The sequence below is a fragment of the Limulus polyphemus genome, unplaced genomic scaffold (assembly GCF_000517525.1).
Source record: "Limulus polyphemus unplaced genomic scaffold, Limulus_polyphemus-2.1.2 Scaffold7062, whole genome shotgun sequence".
In the NCBI taxonomy this organism is placed as follows: Eukaryota; Metazoa; Arthropoda; class Merostomata; order Xiphosura; family Limulidae; genus Limulus; species Limulus polyphemus.
Window position 1 is genome coordinate 34,710 of NW_013672672.1, and position 3,412 is coordinate 38,121.

Here is a 3,412-nt window from a genome sequence, read left to right on the forward strand (position 1 = left end):
AATTAAGTAATAGGTTTGGGTACGGTACGTTCGTTCTACTACTAATAAACTAAGTACCGTAACGTAACCTAACAACTAACTAAAGTAACTATATTATATAGTATATATATATATATATATATATATATATATGTATATGTTATATATATATATATATATAACAATTTTGTGTAAAATAAGTTTACTAACTTTTCGAAAAGTACTACAGAACTTAGTATGTGATCTTACAATAGATATAATGAATAGGTAAAATGTTATGTTACTCTATTCTGGAACATAAAATTCAACTGTTTGTAAATGATCTGATGAGACAAACATCTTGGACATAATACATCCATTTTGTCCATTCTTTTCCTAAAAGATTTGTGTGAAAAGCAACTGAAGAGCTTTTCAAATAAGTATTAAAACCATAATAAGCTTGTAAGATCATATCAGTTACCTCATCATTATAAGTGAACAAAATTCTGTAATAACTCCATCACTTTCATATCTAAAGACGTTCCAAAGATACTGTACACTTACAAAGTCAGACACCGATAATAGTTACTTGATGATTATAATAGCTAATAGAAATATTCTGAAAACACAATTAAACATAAAGTGATGTTCACACTGTACTACATAAGTTACTGGACAAACGATATCTTATTTCTTGCAATATGTAACATTTATGTAAAAGGTTAGACATCTAAAAATGATTCAATAATACAAGTGTTACTTTTAACGTTTTAAGTGTATTTCTATCCAAATATTTTAACACTTGTAGTTAGTGGTGGCAGGAATTAATTATAAAGTGGTTAAGTGCAACTAAACTATAACCAATTACTGTTTAACAGCATCAATATTAACAAACTATACCTATGAAGGTAGTTATAAAATCCTGGATGATAATTGGTTAAGTGTAACTAAACTATAACCAATTACTGTTTAACAGCATCAGTTTTAACAAACTATACCTTTGATATTATTATTATTGAATGTTTTCTTGGTTTTTCTGGCTGTGGGATTCTGCAACTACTACCATGATAGTATGATCTCGAATCTGTGGTGACATGCCTAACTCATTAGCCCATCATGGGCGGTATAATATTATTATTATTGAATGTTTTCTTGGTTTTTCTGGCTGTGGGATTCTGCAACTACTACCATGATAGTATGATCTCGAATCTGTGGTGACACGCCTAACTCATTAGCCCATCATGGGCGGTATAGTGTCAACAATATCTGGATCAGTTAATACATGTGAAAAGAAAGGGATAATTTTCATTTCTGTTACTGCACTGAATGGATCGTAAAGGGTGTTTTGTTATAACTGAAAATAACCAATTTCTCATATAATCATGATTATGCACAACAATTATATTTAGCAAATTAAAACATCTGGCTCTCCATATAAGTTCCCTTCTGAACATAAAATGACACCTTATTGTTTAACAAAATTTCATGAATGTTTTTTTCCCAGTATTTAATAAAGTAATGCTCACAAGACAAATACTAGGGGAGGAAAACTTGATGGATATTTCATTTTTTCATAATTAATTCAAAATCTTGAAAAGTATCAATAGGGAGAATAACATTCAGTGTGAAAAATGACAGTTTACACTAAGAAATGTGTCTGACTTACAAAAGACGTTGTCTAAAATATCAACAGAATGGTTAAAAATGAAAAATATTTGAAGATCATTAAAACATTCCATGAAAGAACTCGTAACAATTGAATCATGCAGAAATAATTCAAGTAACCAGGAGGATATTTTGTCTGATCCATAGTAAATATTCCAAGAAATGTGTTTTCTTTATTACTACTAAAACCACTTTCTTCTACAGCTTCTCTCATTAAAAACTTGTTAATAAAGAACTGTGGTAAAATTGATTAAAATGTTTTGTTTTTTAATATAGTCAAGAAAATTAGATATACTTGTTAAATATAAAACTTAGGATGAATTTAAACATGTATTTACATGAATTTTTCTAATCTTCAAGTTATATAAAAAGAAAGTAAAATGCTAGCTAATAAAAACATTTCTTAAGATGATTTACAATATTAATGAGATGTTAAAAAATTACAGTTAAAATAATCATAGTTGTGAGAGTATTAGGCCATAATAACGAACGTCATCATAAACACTTGAATATCCAGAGGTAACACAGTTAAATCTACCTATCATACTAAAATCTGATGATGATCTTTATCAGGACATTGTTTCTTCCACAACTTTACAAATATCTAAAAGTATGTTTTTCCAATAACCCAGGACTGTATATATTCTCACATACAGATGGTCTTAACATGAAAGTCGTACCATAATTAACTTTTTCCTCGTGAGATAACTAAAACATGCACAACTGAAGTTGTACAAAGGTACCATTAAAGAAAGTGGTTTATTATTCCAATAAATTTATTTCAACTTCTTTTAATTCCAGTTCTCATCAGGATGTCTGCGGGCTATCAGTGTTCCCTTTCTTGTTTGCCTTTGTAAGGGTGACCACTTGCTTTTGGAAGAACCTTAGCTTGGTCTGAAATAAATTAAACATGATGCACAGATTAAAAATTACACACAAAAGAAAATACCTCTAAAGAAATTAGGCTTTAAAATTTTAACAGTAATATTAAATATGTAAACTATTGAAATACTCTTTGAAAAAGCCTTACAATAACTTAATAAAAGACATCATTATCACTAAAGATTTTACCTTAACCTCTTTTAAACCAAAGAGGAGTCACTGATATTCTCCAATTTCTATTCGTCCTCCATTAAACTTATTAACCCTCTTGCTACAGGGTCAATGGATTCCACTGACCTTGCGATCCCAACGTAACCAACAGTTTCCACACTATAACTTTTAAAAAGGTATGTGTATCTTCACAAAGTTTGGCAAGAGTTCAGAAAACAGGTCTATTTGTACACAAAAAATCTGATTTTTTAAATAAGTATTTTTGAGAAAGATTTGTCGATGAATATATGGAGTCAAAGTGTTGACTGCTCTGAGTGCAAAGTGATTTTCATGTTAATACTGAAGATACTTTTCTTGATCTGAAAATTTTCAAATTTCATTTGTGTCATGGCTAAAACTTCCTAAAAAATATCAACATTTTCTTTAGTTACACTTAAAAGTTTGTCTATTATTTTCTCTACCTGGACTCAGTCAATTTAACTACCATAAAAATACAAAATAAATCTAAATTACCCATTTTTTTCTGTCTGCAAACTGTAACAGGATAATTTTTGTTTATCCTAAATAGCTTATATTCGATTGTCAAGAAATTAATGCCGCTTTTTTTAGATGAAAAACCTGAACAACTTATATTTCAAAACAAAACACTTATTAAATGAAATAATATTGATGATGCTTTTCCATCTTACAATCAGGTTGTTACTGCCCTGATTAAACAAATCACTTGGCTTTGAAG

At 29.0% G+C, this 3,412-nt stretch overlaps 1 long non-coding RNA gene across 1 annotated transcript in view; it reads right to left on the reverse strand.

Annotated features, from left to right (window-relative positions):
• Positions 1-1,087: 1,087 nt before the first annotated feature.
• Positions 1,088-3,412, reverse strand: part of LOC111089695 — a 6,556-nt gene continuing 4,231 nt past the window's right edge. The window contains exon 2 of the long non-coding RNA XR_002613922.1: positions 1,088-2,517. This is a non-coding gene — a long non-coding RNA (uncharacterized LOC111089695). The remainder of the gene's footprint in view (positions 2,518-3,412) is intronic.